The 16,670-nt window shown below is 46.8% G+C and overlaps 1 long non-coding RNA gene across 2 annotated transcripts in view; it reads left to right on the top strand.

Annotated features, from left to right (window-relative positions):
• Window positions 1–16,440, top strand: part of LOC130283168 (uncharacterized) — a 33,725-nt gene extending 17,285 nt beyond the window's left edge. The window contains exons 3-4 of one of the 2 annotated variants that reach the window (XR_008846605.1): window positions 13,650–13,809; window positions 16,293–16,440. This is a non-coding gene — a long non-coding RNA (uncharacterized LOC130283168). Of the gene's footprint in view, window positions 1–13,649; window positions 13,948–16,292 lie in introns of those variants that run through there. The other variant, XR_008846604.1, reaches the window with a different exon arrangement.
• The last annotated feature ends 230 nt before the right edge of the window (window positions 16,441–16,670 follow it).

Raw genomic sequence — 16,670 nt, 5'->3', positions numbered from 1 at the left:
TCCCCTTGCCTACATCTGCCAGCAATCATTGCAGCTCTGCTCTGCCAGCTCACTCTTTAAGAGCAGCCCCCACCCTCCTGCTCTGAGCAGCAAATAGGGATTCAGTTTCTGATTGGCTGAGGCTGCACACACCTCCCAGTTCTCAGCACTAAAGAGAAAGGGATTTGGACAGAGACAGGGTGGATGGCTGGATGATGTCATTACCTCGCTTCAGGCATGTAAGTGACAACCAAAGAGGGGAAACTGCTCTATATAGCTAATGAATTATATTTAGACTATTAAATAGATTAATGAGAGGGAAAGTATGGGCTATGGGTTTAGTATTCCGGAGAACCCCTTTAAGTTTCAGGTTTCCCCAGAGATTACAGCTGATCACTGGTGGTCCCAGCAGAGGGACACTTTGTGATCTATGTATCAATGCCTTCTAATAAGTAGGCACTGTCAACGGGAGATGCATCCTGTGGTTCCACCATGGTCCTTATGTCTTGCCCGATGCTGAAGATTCAATGGATACTGATATCTGGAAAAAGGATCCTCTTGCCAGCGCTCAACATTTCTGTATACCAGTGTTTCCCAACCAGGGTGCCTCCAGCTGTTGCAAAACTACAACTCTCAACATGTCTGGACAGCCAAAGGCTGATTTATTGTTATACAGCAATATGTTTAGAGCTTGGATTTAACTTGTCAGACAAAAAACAGATGATGGTGGTTGCCAAACTCATAAAATTGCCTTTATATTTTAATTTCTCAGCCATGTGTCAAGAAGGCGCGGCCAAGATTCTTAAGTGCCACATCCTGGGACTCCTCCTTGCTTGCCATCTCAACCGTAGCCCCGTCTGATTGATGTTAAGAGCCTGTGTAAATCAGTCAAGGAGGGAATGGGAGCTGAGGACAACCAAGTAGACATGTTGTGCTGTTGCACTTGAGAAGTTTAGCCCCACCTTCTTGACACTTGGCTGAGAAATAACAAGGAGATTGGAGTTTAGCAATCACCATTATCTCCAGGGAAGGTGCTGTGGTAGCTTGGGGTGTAGGATAGGTAGGGTGTAGCTGTGCAGGGATGAAAGAGTGTTGGATTAACCCTTAACTGTCGTGACACCAGCCCCGTCTGATTGATGTTAAGAGCCTGTGTAAATCAGTCAAGGAGGGAATGGGAGCTGAGGACAACCAAGTAGACATGTTGTGCTGTTGCACTTGAGAAGTTTAGCCCCACCTTCTTGACACTTGGCTGAGAAATAACAAGGAGATTGGAGTTTAGCAATCACCATTATCTCCAGGGAAGGTGCTGTGGTAGCTTGGGGGTGTAGGGTAGGTAGGGTGTAGCTGTACAGGGATGAAAGAGTGTTGGATTAACCCTTAACTGTCGTGACACCAGGGTGCGGGTTCCTCTCTGTATATGTATCCTACCGCCACCCGTCCCAGGAACGATAGGGAAGAATAAAGGATTGTCCACAACTGGAATTTTAGTAAACTGAAGATAACTTTACTGCAGATTTTATGCAGGTTAAACGTAGTAACAGTCTTTACAGAGGACCGGACATTAGGCTCCTCACAGGCTTGGTTGGGACCTTATAGGGAATAAGCTTGAAGGATTTGCTTTACGCTGTTCCACTGGATTTAGGGGTATTGTTTAGGTCCAGCAGTCACGTAGGATTAGGATTGAGTTAGAATGAACTCACGGTTTTGTATTCGGCTGAAGTTAACAGGTTTCAGGCCTAGATTTGTCTCGCAGGTATACACAGAGCTCCGCTCGCTGTCATATCCCAAGGGAAAGAGACGGACAAGAGAGCGAGGATTGGATAACAGCGCCCTTATATCTAAAGAGGCAGGCTTCAAGCTTATTGGTCCCCCAGGCCTGTCAGTCCTAATACAAAGCATTGTGGTACATCACGGGACATGAGCACCTGGCCTGGAAGGTCCTTAACCTTAGCAGAACAATATAATTATCAATCATGTGACTAGTGATGTTGCGAACATAAAATTTTTGGTTCGCGAACCGCAAACGCGAACTTCAGCAAAAGTTTGCGAACCGGGCGAACCGCCATTGACTTCAATGGGCAGGCGAAATTTTAAAACCCACAGGGACTCTTTCTGGCCACAATAGTGATTTAAATGTTGTTTCAAGGGGACTAATACCCGGACTGTGGCGTGCTGGAGGGGGATCCATGGCAAGACTCCCATGGAAAATTACATAGTTGATGCAGAGTCTGGTTTTAATCCATAAAGGGCATAAATCACCTATTATTCCTAAATGGTTTGGAATAACATGCTTTAGCCAGCACATAGTTAGAGCCCCCCTTTAGGCAGCACATAAGATTCCCCCAATATTATGTAGCACGTAGTTATAGCCCCCCTTGAGGCAGCACATAGTGGGATTTGAACCCAAGGACCCAGCGCTGCAAGGCAGCAGTGCTAACCTCTGAGCCACCATGCTACCCTCAGCATACATCTAATATCCACGATTGCTAAAATGGACAGAGATGTCAGCAGAGAGTACCAGAAAAATTAGGCATGTACACAAGGATGAAAAATTGGGTATTGTCGCAGCCGCAGCTGTAGCAGCGGCCAGAAAAATTGCAGCTCCATAACAAGTGCAGCAGCAGAGGCCAGAAAAACTAGGCATGTACACATGGATGAAAAATTGGGTATTGTCGCAGTCGCAGCTGTAGCAGCAGCCAGAAAAATTGCAGCACCAGAAAAAGTGCGGCAGCAGAGGCCAGAAAAATTAGGCATGTACACCTGACTGGAAAATTTGTGACAGTTGTGCAAATTTTTTTAATTTGCACAACTGTCACACCAAATATGATTTGCACTAGTGTGACAATGAGCAAAAAAGCTTGCTAGCGGAGTTCCCCTTTTAAGCAGTGGTCCCCAAGCAGGGTGCCTCCAGCTGTTGCAAAACACACAGAATGATATCTTTCAGCCCTTTGAATACTGTAGTAGTTAGTTGCTTGAAGGAACTTAAGTTTTATACTGGAGGACCCCTTTTAACCAGCGGTTCCCTCCCAACCAGGGTGCCTCCAGCTGGTGCAAGACACACGGACTGATATTTGAGCCCTAAAAAGGGCTTTTTTGGGTGCTATCCTTAAAGCAGATGTTACACTAGTGCTTTAGGAGTAAAGTGGACCCTGAATACACCACTTAGCAGCAACCTAGCTATCGCTTTCCCTATACAGCAGGAGCAGCTTCTCTGACCCTCTGCAGCATGCTTAAAGGGGTAGTCCAGTGGTGAAAAACTTATCCCCTATCCTAAGGATAGGGGATAAGTTTGAGATCGCGGGGGGTCCGACCGCTGGGGCCCCCTGCGATCTCTCTGTACAGGGCCCTGGCTCTCCGGCCTGATAGGGGGTGTCGACCCCCGCACGAAGCGGCGGCCGACACGCCCCCTCAATACATCTCTATGGCAGAGCCGGAGATTGCCGAAGGTAGCGCTTCGGCTCTGCCATTGAGTTGTATTGAGGGGGCGTGTCGGCCGCCGCTTCGTGCGGAGGTCGACACGCCCCTTCCCGCGGGCTGTCGGGGCTCTGTAAAGGAGATCGCAGGGGGCCCCAGCAGTCGGACCCCCCGCGATCTGCAACTTATCCCCTATCCTTAAGATAGGGGATAAGTTGTTCACCACTGAGTCACCACTGGATATCTCCTTTAATGAGGGTAAAATGGCGTCCGTGCAAGAGGTAGGAGGGTCTGGAAGGGAGGGACTGCTGCTGATTGGCTGTAATGTGTCTGCTGACATGCTAAATTCGCCGGGAACTATACCCTTTTGGACACGCATGTGGAGTATTTTAAAAGGACCGCCTTTGTTAAATGGGAGCAAGAATTAGCATGTAATATCTCGGAGGCTGAGTGGGTACAATCAGCGAACTGGATGTCTAGATCCCTAGGGTGTATTTCACACTTAGAAGCAGCATTGAAAACGAGACTACAATGGTACCTCACTCCTTCGCGACTATCAAAAATGTTTCCAGAGACATCGAACCTATGTTGGAGGGGATGTGGTCAAATAGGGACTCTATACCATGTACTATGGCAATGCCCGAAAATGCTTCGTTTTTGGGAAAACATAGAGGTAGTATTGAAACAATTATTCGGATTAACGAGGTCTTTATCCCCTAAATTAGCTCTCCTCTTGGTGGGAGTACACGAACTGCCAGGCTCAATGAGAATTCTAATCTGTAAAGTCTTAACCATAGCTAAATTGATCATAACACGTAGATGGAAATCTGAAGAACCACCATCAGTGACAGAAGGAATATCTCTTCTTAATGTTGCTTATAAATATGAAAGAGCGATAGCGTACTCAGAAAGCTGCGTAGACAAATTCAAATATACATGGATTAATTAGGAAATTTCTGAATACTATGTACCTTGACTGTGACAGTCTTTATTCTTATTTTTTTTCTCTTTAAAGTGTCTATCCTACTCTACTTTAATAACACGAAAGTGATGTAAACCTTGTTGTTATATGAATGCTTATACATTTTCAATATACCTGACATAAGTTGTTAACTGTATTCTATATGTTGTTACATTTGGGAAAATCTTTCAATAAAAAGATTTAAACGAAATTCGCCGGGAACTGTTCGCTGGCGAATAATTCGCGACATCTCTACATGTGACCTAAGGTCCTGAAAGCAATATTTGCACTATACATTATATATATAATAAATACATAAAATTAAAGAAGGAAGAGGTGACTAGGGGTTATTCCAACAAGAGCATCTTATCAGTACAGAGGAACTCTGACTTTGGGGACTTATAACACAAGGTACAGTACGTGTACAGTACTGGGACACCACAGTGCGGTTTGTTTATATACCCGAACAGCTATCCAACTGTGTCTGCGGCAATAGATGCAACCTACAGATTCTCCTTAAGGGTAAGGTAACACATAACGCATCTGCAGCGTTTTTTAGGCTGCGGATGCAATGAAGGCTGTGGCTGGGTAGCTCTGTGTGTCCGCTTGTAGCGGCGGATTTCCCGCTGCATATCTACTACCGGCAGGCACTGTGTCCAGACACACAAGACAGACCCACAGAGCTGCGAATGCGCTACGTGTGACTCTACCCTAAATATTTTCAGTATAAGCTGTTTTGTGTGTGTACATGAGGGGCAGCACTATATCTTCCTGTATATGGTATTTTTCAGTAGATTCCAGCTCTGCATGCTTTATCGGTAATGTGCAGTTCTCCTAGAGCTGATAGGCAGAGCTCCCTCTGCCATTGATTTGTATTATTTGTCTTATAGACACAGGACAAAGCTGAACTGATTTTTAGAGAAGACTTGATATGGAAGAAGCTTGATAACAGCAGAAAGAAGCATTTTTGTCTAATAAGATATATTAAAAAGTCTCTTGTATTCGCTTATACTGTTGATCTTTGCATAGTTTGTTTAGATGACAGTATCTATTTAAGCACTATTTGGCAGTATTTGCTTAGGAGTTTTATATGAATATTTTGAGAGGAAGGAAGGAGTTAGGAGTTCCTTGGCATTATATGGATGTTCCTGTGTATTTAGAGGCTGTCCCGGATCAGGACACTTTTTTCTCACCTGACTGATCTTCTGATACATAGAGCTGTCAATTGACCATAGATATTACCATGGTACTGAGACTTAGGTCCTTTCTGTTCAGCGCCGAAAGGGAATCCGTGGTATCGGGGTGTGATAAGGCAGATGTTGTTACCCCAGGAGCAAATGGCATTAACCCCTTGTATTCGTGATTCCAGATATACTGCTGGATCCCTGGCTAGGCACGGGGGCAATAAAGACTCTGACACCAAGTTATGGACAACGGTAGCTTTACTGAGGGTAGACAGTTGGTAAAGTCTGTACAGTTCATCTCATTGAATGGCTACGTAGTGGTGATATGTCCCTCTCTGGTGCTTGGCATGAATACTATCTCCGCCCCCAGCTTTGACGGAGTACGCTTTCTGTCACATGATCGGAGCATAATCATGTGACTTGTCACATGACCGCTCCTTGCGCATCCGACTTCCTGGTCTTCGCTAGCTCAGCTGTGGGCGCACAGCATCTGTAGGTACGCGATCCTTATCCAACCAATACATATGACGTCACTTACAACGGCATCACTCTCATATGTATTTACAATAAGGTGCAGGCAATCACGTTGATTATATGGAGGGGGCGTGATATGGCACTAACTACTACGAATGGACATGTAAGCTGTCTGTCTTTCAAATGAGGTACAGGACTGGCTGACATATTATACCCACCTGGTTGGGGGTTCTAGACACCTCCCCTGATGAAGCACAACGCATAACGTACGTTGGGGTTGGAGCTGGTAAGTTGGCAGCACACATGGTAGGATTTCTTATGGAGTTTGTCATTTTTTTGTGTAGCTTATGCCTTTCTCATGTGATTTATCTTTTGTTCTACACTCTATGGCATATTTCTCCATGTTGGCTATTACAATACTGTATTTTCACCAGTGTGCCCCTTGAGATTTGTGCCTGCTGGATCTTCTCCAGTATTTTTTCTGCCCCTGTATTCCATGTGCATGAGCCTATTGTACCATGTCCACTTTTCTGTATTGTCATACCAGTGCCTTTGTTTTAACATCTATTTTTAAATGTCTGTCCTTGTATTTTTCTGATACATGTTTAATAAACTGAATATTTTACACTATTGGTTCTTTTTGTTGGTGTATATCTTTGAAGTGAACCAACTATGGTATATTTATCATTGGTTGTGATCTGTTGGAGGTATAATAAAGTCTGTACAGTTCAGCCAGGGCCCAAGGAGGTGACCAGTGACACAGAGACCGTAAGGGCTTGCTGGGACTTGTAGTAGGACTGGACAATGTAATGCAGACTGCGCTGACTTGACAGATGACAGGGACTGACTTGACTCATAAAGCTATGACTTTATCTTACTTGACTTGATGGTGGCTGCAGGACTTGACTTTGAGGTCTCCAACACTCTGGACAAACACACTAGGCACGATTGCTCTGGACCTCAGCAGGAAGAGAGAGAGAGAAGCTCCACCCAGGGCTTATATGGGGAGACTAGGTGGGAGCCCATAGGTCACTCTTGGGGTCACTGGTACTTCCTGGGTAACAATCACATGACATAACTCTTAAAGATACAACATATTTTATAATAAAATACACTGCAGAACATATGTACAGGGGGGGAAACAGGTGCAAGGGGCCCTGGGGACACTGAAAGAGGCTGCCTGACAGGGCAACAAGGGTACAAGGTAACATCTCCTGTACTGGGCCACCACAAACTCCCCCTCTTAAATACAGTCGTCCTCGATGCCCAGTCCTGGAGGGCTGAAGTGGCCACTGGGGCCTAGTGACAGTGCCTGGGGCATTATGCAAAATGTCCTTCACAGGTCTGGTTATAGAACAAGGTAGAAATAAGTCCATGTAGCACTCTGGGGGATGGTACTTCCCTGGCAGGGGAAGAATGTGCTCCCTCATATATTGCATTAGTCCAGGCTCATTGCAAACTACCACTTTGATAAAGGTGAAGACCGGAACGTGCTGCAGACTTCTGGGCCTGGGGGGTTTGCTCTTGGCTAGGGGTAGAAGAAGGGGTAGAGAATGCTGCTTCAGCCGGGGTACTCACTTCTGACTCCTCAGTGGGACTCTCTGCACTGGGGCTTATATGGGGGAGACTAGCAGGGAGCCCATGGATCACCTGGTCACTGGTACCTCCTGGGTAACAATCACATGACATAACTCTTAAATATACAACACATTTTATAATACAATACACTGCAGAACATATGTACAGGGGGAAACAGGTGCAAGGGGCCCTGGGGACACTGAAGGAGGCTGCCTGACAGGACAGCAAGGGTAAGGGGCAACATCTCCCGTACTGAGCTACCACAAATCATTCACATTATATTTCCTAGATAATCAGGAGCACACATCATCCAAGCAGCGGCTGGCCACAGGACTGTGCCTCCTCTGGACTCACTCGGGTGTTCCAGTTCACCTGTAGACTGAGAGTATCACTCATCATATCAGCGCTGTTTCATTCATTCAACTGCTCGGCTCATGACGTACACAGAATGCCTTTATTTTCCATGTTAAATAATGCAACAAACCCTTCCCCGGAACTTGTACTGACCACTGCTCTCTGCATGCGATTCATTGATTTTACAGCAGCTGCGCAGCAAGGATGCTGACGTGATAAGTGACATTCAAGTTGGTGCTTCCTCTAGTGGTCACATTTATAGTCACATCTTATATATATATTTTTTTTCAAAACACCTCAAAAGTCAATATGTTGCTTGTTTTATTCTTTAAGGCAGTGGTTTCCAAATGGTGCCCTTCACTAGGGCTCAGCTATTGGTGACTGCATTTTAGCTAAGCCTCAGCTAAGACTGGGGACATACCTCCTTCTAGTCTTCTGTGTAAAGGTGTATATCACTGTCTAGATGTAAAATGGGATACATTGCCTACTACCAAAAGGGAAGCTCTGATGATGCAACGGACCATATATGGATAGTTATGTCATCAGAGCTTTCCCAGGAAAGCCAGGTACGCTAGCTCAGTAGTGAGGAAGCTCCGGAGGAGTATGTGGTACCTGGCGGAAGATCAGGAGGAGGAGGTACCTGGAGGAAGCTCAGGAGGAGGAGGTGGTACCTGGAGGAAGCTCAGGAGGAGGTGGTACCTGGAGGAAGCTCAGGAGGAGGAGGTGGTACCTGGAGGAAGCTCAGGAGGAGGAGGTGGTACCCGGAGGAAGCTCAGGAGGAGGTGGTACCTGGAGGAAGCTCAAGAAGAGGAGGTGGTACCTGGAGGAAGCTGAGGGGAAGTAGGTGGTACGTAGAGAAAACTGAGGAGTAGGTGGTACCTGGAGGAAGCTGAGGAGGAGTAGGTGGTACTTGGAGGAAGCTGAGGAGGAGAAGGTGGTACCTGGAGGAAGCTCAGGGGGAGGAGGTGGTACCGAGAGGAAGTTCAGGAGGAGGTGGTACCTGGAGGAAGCTGAGTAGGAGGAGGTGGTACCTGAAGGAAGCTCAAGAAGAGGAGGTTGTACCTGGAGGAAGCTCAAGAAGAGGAGGTGGTGCCTGGAGGAAGCTCAGGAGGAGGAGGTGATAGCTGGAGGAAGTTGAGGAGGAGGAAGTGGTATCGGGAGGAAGCTGAGGAGGAGTAGGTGGTACCTGGAGGAAGCTGAGGAGGAGTAGGTGGTACGTAGAGAAAACTGAGGAGTAGGTGGTACCTGGAGGAAGCTGAGGAGGAGTAGGTGGTACTTGGAGGAAGCTGAGGAGGAGAAGGTGGTACCTGGAGGAAGCTCAGGGGGAGGAGGTGGTACCGAGAGGAAGTTCAGGAGGAGGTGGTACCTGGAGGAAGCTGAGTAGGAGGAGGTGGTACCTGAAGGAAGCTCAAGAAGAGGAGGTTGTACCTGGAGGAAGCTCAAGAAGAGGAGGTGGTGCCTGGAGGAAGCTCAGGAGGAGGAGGTGGTACCTGGAGGAAGCTGAGGATGAGTAGGTGGTACCTAGAGGAAGCTCAGGAGGAGTAGGGGTACGTAGAGAAAACTGAGGAGTAGGTGGTACCTGGAGGTAGCTGAGGAGGAGTATGTGGTTCCTGGAGGAAGCTGAGGAGGAGAGGTGGTACCTAGAGGAAGCTGAGGAGGAGGTGGTACCTGGAGGAAGCTCAAGAAGAGGAGGTGGTACCTGGAGGAACCTCAGGAGGAGGAGGAGGTGGTACCTGGAGGAAACTGAGGAAGAGTATGTGGTACCTGGAGGAAGCTGAGGAGGTGTAGGTGGTACCTGAAGGAAGCTGAAAAGGTGGTACCTGGAGGAAGCTCAGGGGGAGGAGGTGGTACCTGGAGGAAGCTGAGGAGGAGGAGGTGGTACCTTGAGGAAGCTGAGGAGGAGGAGGTGATACCTGGAGAAAGCTGAGAAGGAGGAGGTTGTACCAGGAGGAAGCTGAGGAGGAGGAGGTGGTAACTGAAGGAAGCCGAGGAGGAGGAGGTGGTACCTGGAGGAAGCTGAGGAGGAGGATGTGGTACCTGGAGGAAGCTCAAGAAGAGGAGGTGGTACCTGGAGGAACCTCAGGAGGAGGAGGAGGTGGTACCTGGAGGAAACTGAGGAAGAGTATGTGGTACCTGGAGGAAGCTGAGGAGGTGTAGGTGGTACCTGAAGGAAGCTGAAAAGGTGGTACCTGGAGGAAGCTCAGGGGGAGGAGGTGGCACCTGGAGGAAGCTGAGGAGGAGGAGGTGGTACCTTGAGGAAGCTGAGGAGGAGGAGGTGATACCTGGAGAAAGCTGAGAAGGAGGAGGTTGTACCAGGAGGAAGCTGAGGAGGAGGAGGAGGTGGTAACTGAAGGAAGCCGAGGAGGAGGAGGTGGTACCTGGAGGAAGCTGAGGAGGAGGATGTGGTACCTGGAGGAAGCTCAAGAAGAGGAGGTGGTACCTGGAGGAACCTCAGGAGGAGGTGGTATCTGGGGGAAGCTCAGGAGGAGTAGTTGGTACGTAGAGAAAACTGAGGAGTAGGTGGTACCTGGAGGAAGCTGAGGAGGAGTATATGGTACCTGGAGGAAGCTGAAGAGGAGTAGGTGGTACCTGGAGAAAGCTCAAGGGGAGGAGGTGGTACCTAAAGGAAGTTCAGGAGGAGGAGGTGGTACCTGGAGGAAGCTGAGGAGGTGGTACCTGGAGGAAGCTGAGGAGGAGGAAGTGGTACCTGGAGGAAGCTAAGGAGGAGGTTGTACCTGGAGGAAGCTGAGGAGGAGGAGGTTATAACTGGAGGAAGCTCAAGAAGAGGAGGTGGTACCTGGAGGAAGCTCAAGAAGAGGAGGTGGTACCTGGAGGAAGCTCAGGAGAAGGTGGTATCTGGAGGAAGCTAATGAGGAGGAGGTGGTACCTGGAGGAAGCTCAGGATGAGGAGGTAGTACCTGGAGGAAGCTCAAGAGGAGGAGCTAGTACCTGCAGGAAGCTGAGGAGGAGGAAGTGGTACCAGGAGGAAGCTGAGGAGGAGGAAGTGGTACTGGGAGGAAGCTGAGGAGGAGAGGTGGTACCTGTAGGAAGCTCAATAAGAGGAGGTGGTAACTGGAGGAACCTCAGGAAGAGGAGGTGGTACCTGGAGGAAGCTCAGGGGGAGTAGGCGGTACGTAGAGGAAACTGAGGAGTAGGTGGTACCTGGAGAAAGCTGAGGGGCAGTATGTGGTATCTGGAGGAAGCTGAGGAGAAGTAGGTGGTACCTGGAGGAAGCTGAGAAGGTGGTACCTGGAGGAAGCTCAAGGGGAGGTGGTGGTACCTAAAGGAAGTTCAGGAGGAGGAGGTGGTACCTGAAGGAAGCTGAGGAGGAGGAGGTGGTAAGTGGAGGAAGCTGAGGAGGAGGAGCGGTGGTACATGGAGGAAGCTCAGGGGGAGGAGGTGGTACATAGAGGAAACTCAAGAGGAGGAGGTGGTAGCTGGAGCAAGCTCAGGAGGAGGAGGAGGTGGAAGCTAAAAGAAACTCAAGAGCAGGAAACAAAGATGGTCCCATAGAGTTCATTTACATGTTTAGGTTTTGCTACAGATTTGATGCTGTGTTCAATGATGCAGCAGATCCCGTGTGTGTTAATGTTCTCTCAAAGGGAATTCATCACTAGGAATAAGTGTATGGATCACAATATATAATATACTGCAGACCGTACCTTTATATGTGCTGTGTATTTTGTAAAAATGCAAGAAAAATCCACTTTTATTTAGTTTATGATCTGGCACATGCCTTGTGATTCTTAATTTATACACACTCATGGTAAGTGAGTCTGCACACTACTGGTGCCAGGATAACTTATTTATAATGTATCTATTTAGATATAGACTGATATAGAGTAATTGTTAATATTTGCCACCTTTTGGAGAGTGGTCATCATTGGGGGCTCAGCGTTGCTGAAGGAGCTGGACGAGGCGCAGCTCCACTTTACTTCATCCTGGGTAAAGATTTAATTTGTTGCCCCTAAACTTATATCTAAATACTAATAGTACAGAAAAGCAATGCAAAAGTATCCTGCACTTACCGCTAAGAAGGTGACTCGAAGCGCCTATGTAGAGGGCTCCGGAGGACCAGGTCTGCAGACTTGTGTGGGCGTTCAGAGGCAACTGCCGGCGGTTTCGCGTAATGTACGCTCCTTCCGGCCTCATAGAGGCCGGAAGGAGCGTACCTTACGCGAAACCACCGGCGGTCGCCTCTGAGCACCCACACAAGTCTGCAGACCTGGTCCTCTGGAGCCTTCTAATCCTGCAACCACGCATCTGCTAAAGCATAATCCCAGTACCCAGTTGAATGTCAAGCCTAGCGGTAAGCACTAAAGTCACAGGGATTCAATTCAGTCAAGTCAGTCATACAAGTCACTAGCGTGAGTTGCCATACAGTAAGTCAGTCATACACAGCACAATCAACTACAAGTCCCAGCAAGCTGATAAGCTTCCAAGTTTCACCCTGCACCTCTATTTTATACCAATCTGAGCTGTAACGGATTTCACCATCTATCCTGCCTCAGTAAAGTCAGTTTTTCTGTTTTTACTTATTGCCCCGTGTCTGGCCCAGGATAAGCTGTCTCAACCTCTGAAGGTGTATAGGTTAACCACACCCTGGCGTCATGAAAAGGTTAATTGTATGTGGTAGCCCTTGGGGGGTGTATGGTAGTGATGGTATGGCATCGGTATATGAGGGGTTAATGTTAACCCTATAGTTCGTGACGCCAGGCTGAGGGCTGGTATGCTGAGGCAATGCTCCGGCCTATCGCCGCCCTTCCCAGTAACGATAGGTGCAGGAAAAGACTGAAGGTCCACAAGGAGATTGAACTTGAACTTGAACAACTTTACTTAAGTACTTGCGATACATCCAAGGCACAGTAACAGTCTCGTACAAACAGTCCTTATATTGCTCAGTGACTGACAGTTGTTGCAGACCTTGAGCTATTTAGAAAGTCTCTGAATTTAGGGTAGATATTTGCAAATCCGTCCGGATTTAGGGGTTATATTAGGTCCGGTGATGCTGCAGAGTGTCTGGGAATTGATACACTCTCTATTCTGAATTACTCAGCAGTTGGGCCTAACTCACTGCGATAGTTGTTGCGCAGATCCTACTCGTTTGACAGCCCAGGAACAAGAGAGAGAAAAGATGGCCGCCTCTCCCTTATATGGGCAGGGGGCGGGGTGAATCCGATTGGTCCGAACAGCTGTCACTCCCCATTACACAGAGAAATGGGATTGCATACGTCACAGGGCCTCCAAAGGTCCTCAAGCAAAATACCATAGAGTTTACCTAGTCACGTGACCCGCAGGTCCTGCAACGCTATGGAACCGGTAATTAACCATTTATTTACATATATATTACTATATTTACATTACCCTTACATAAATTGCTAGGCTAGTAGTTGGAATAGAGGCGACAAGGGGTAGGCCTCACAACAGGGATCCCTACGTCCTAGGGACTCTGGCTGTGGGGACCCACACATACATAGGTACCGTATAAGATGCGGTACCGGGACACCACATGTAAATTACCCTCACCCGACACCACATAAGGTCTGTCCTTTAACCTTTCCGGAGACTCATAGTATGTGTTGAACTGCTGCCGGGCCATCTACCATGTGTCCACAACTGATGCATTAGTAAAATCTGGTGGTGCCATCCCGGGTTTCTGTTTTGACTCGGTTATATCTAAAAACCCTAACCTCTTGTCTTTACAGGGATCTTGGGTGTATTCAGGAACTCTGCGAACAGAATTTACGGTACTCCACAACCCCTCTGTTATCCTCACCAGACTGATTCCTGTACTGAAGTCACTTGTTACCTGTGATCTCTGGGATACATATACATAAGATGACAAAGCCCTTTGAAGGCCGCCAGGTGTGTTCACATGTTCAGCATTACATCACTGCTGTGTTGCGTGGTGTAGTGCCGGCTCTGACTCTCCATTGTTCGGGCACTTTTCTCTCGTCACGCTTGTATATTGGGAAGGAAATTTGCACACGTACAAGGCTGCTCCAACTCTAGTTCTAACCAGTTTGGTTGTAAAGCAGCTGACACATTGCAGCAGCATGCGGAGGTAGAGAGGGAGGTAGGGAGGGGGGACAGCAGCCAGATAGAGGAGGGAGGGAGGGGGAGCTGTGACCATAAAGACTATCTACAGACAGAAGGATGCAAGACGGAGAAATAGGACACCAAGAGAGGAGCATGGGAAGGGAGCGGATGGAGGGATGGATATGAGATATATATTAGATAGATACGAGATAGATACAAGATAGTTATGAGATGCATATGAGATATATATTAGGCTTCTTTTACACTGCCGTTGTGACACAGCAGTGCGACAGACGTCAGGGAACGCGGGTACAATAGTGGGAGAAAAAATACATCATGCAACGTCTTTTTCTCCTGCTACTCCTGTCAAAAAACAACGGTGCCCAACGGACCCTATAATAGTAAATGAGATCTGTCGGGAACCCGTCGTTGCCCGTTGTGTCCCATCCGGATAACAGATGTTAAAGGGGTACTCCGGTGCTTAGACATCTTATCCCCTATACAAAGGATAAGGGATAAGATGCCTGATCATGGGGGACAGCTATCACGCCCCCTCCCGTAGGCTTGCATTGAGGGGCAGAGCGTGACATCACATGGGGGCGGGGGCGTGACGTCATACGCCGCCCGCCCTGTGGTCGCCGGTAATCAGTCCCGGAGCGAACACGCTCCGGGGACTGATTACAAACGGGGTGCCGCGTGCATGATCCCGGGGGTTCCCAGCGGCAGGACTCCCGCGATCAGGCATCTTAGGGGATAAGATGTCTAAGCGCCGGAGTACCCCTTTAAAGGAACAAACCTACAATTCCGGCCATACACCGACTTAACTCCACAAGTGCCAGAAATAAACTAACTATAAACCTACAACCAGCACTAAATAAAAATCCAGAAAGTATATCAAAAATTACAAAACTTTATTCCAAAATCAATTACAAAGCAATACAGGACCCACCCAATTAAAACGACCCACCCTTAAAATCATCCCCACAAACAAGACAGGGGACAGTTCATCTCTAGACTCTAGAACTCATAGAGAAATGCAATGATAACAAAATCATGAAAAGTAATATGGTCATTTGTTATTACCTAAGGTGGTCATACTGAGTCCCACAAGACCGCTATCTACACTGCCATTGTGCCTAATTCCGACGGGGCACAATGGCAGTGTAGATTGATAGATATGAGATAGATTGAATGATAGATAGATAGATATGAGATAGATAGATATGAGAGAGAGATAGATAGATAGATATGAGAGATAGATAGATAGAAAAATAGATAGATAGATATGAGAGATAGATAGATAGATAGATAGATATGAGAGAGAGAGAGAGAGAGAGAGAGAGAGAGAGAAAGAGAGATAGATAGTAACGGCATATGGGGGAATAAAGTGGCTAGAAGTTTATTTGCACCAAGTACATGCGACGTTTCGGTCAAATGGCCTTTCTCAAGTTGGTGCAAATAAACTTCTAGCCACTTTAGGTAGATATGAGATAGATAGATATATAGATAGATTGAAATGAGATAGATAGATAGATAGATAGATAGAAATGAGATAGATAGATAGATTTGAGATAGATATATATATATATGAGATAGATAGATATGAGATAGATAGATATGAGATAGATAGATAGATAGATAGATAGAAATGAGATAGATAGATAGATAGGAGATAGATAGATAGGAGATAGATAGATAGATGATAGATAGATAATGTAGATAGATATGAGATAGATAGAAATGAGATAGATAGATAGATAGATAGAAATGACATAGATAGAAATGAGATAGATAGATAATGTAGATAGATAGATAGATATGAGATATATAGATAGATATGAGATAGATGGATAGATAGATATGAGATAGATAGATATGAGATAGATATGAAATAGATAGATAGATAGTTAGATAGATAGATAGTCAAAGATAAACGGGTTTGGGCAGCATTGACAAAATTGTTTGGTGGGTGTTAGTTATGTTGGACTTGGTCCCTATGTAGGAAGTCCCAGAATATAGGTTAAGGAAACATAGCAATACACAGGTACTCCGGTGAAAAAACTGTGGTCTTTAATCACCCAACAACAGTGGCGACGTTTCGGCTGCCTCTCGCAGCCATTGCCAAGCCTTGTCAAGTACCTGTGTGCTGCTATGTTTCCTTAACCTAGATAGATAGATAGATAGATAGATAGATGAGATTGGTTTAGAGAAAGGTCAGGTCCACACGTAGCAGAAATGTTCCGCTGCAGATCTCACCATAAATGTTCCAGGTGGATTTTGCTGTTGATTTTGTTGCATCTTCATTGCAGATTTAACCCTTGCTACATGATTGTCAAATTCTCCACCACTACCGTAATCTGCTGCACAGATAAAATCCGCATCATTTCTGCCTCATGTGACTTGAGGCTTTGAGCGCCGTTCTGCATATGGAATAACTAGTATACATTCTGCCCGCTGACTGTGTCCTTATACCACCCGGCAGATTTCATACATATTCACTATTCCGGGGCTTTGTTTACCAGCACAAGGCATTACTCATAGAGGAGCCGCACTCACCGCTCAACCTCTCAAGTGCCCTGAATGTTTTATGAAGATGGAAAAAGATCTGTATAACATGGCGCCATGTATATTTCCAATGTACGGTGTCTGACACTATTATTACCAGTACCGGCATCACTGATGGGAAC

This window comes from Hyla sarda, chromosome 7, assembly GCF_029499605.1.
Source record: "Hyla sarda isolate aHylSar1 chromosome 7, aHylSar1.hap1, whole genome shotgun sequence".
NCBI classification, from domain to species: domain Eukaryota; kingdom Metazoa; phylum Chordata; class Amphibia; order Anura; family Hylidae; genus Hyla; species Hyla sarda.
The sequence above is the reverse complement of the archived record's forward strand: the minus strand, read 5'-3'. Positions and strand labels throughout refer to the sequence as shown.